We start from the raw sequence: 271 nt of genomic DNA on the forward strand, positions 1-271 counted from the left end.
GAGTTCATCTTGGCCATAAAGACTGTTTTTTTAAAACAGATTCTGGAATCTTCTCTAGACAGAAAAAAAAAAATGAATTTAGTTAAACTGTATTCCCAGCAGCTACAATAAAAATGATCAAATATAAACAGACCACCCAGGACTGGAATAAATCCTTTTTTAAAAAAAGATTTTATTTATTTATTTTAGAGAAAGGGGAAAGGAAGGAGGGAGGGAGAGGAACATCACTGTGTGGTTGCCTCTGGTGTGCCTCCCACTCGGGGGGCATGTG

Source organism: Artibeus jamaicensis, unplaced genomic scaffold, assembly GCF_021234435.1.
Source record: "Artibeus jamaicensis isolate MK-2021 breed Jamaican fruit bat unplaced genomic scaffold, CSHL_Jam_final scaffold_625, whole genome shotgun sequence".
Classification (NCBI taxonomy): Eukaryota; Metazoa; Chordata; class Mammalia; order Chiroptera; family Phyllostomidae; genus Artibeus; species Artibeus jamaicensis.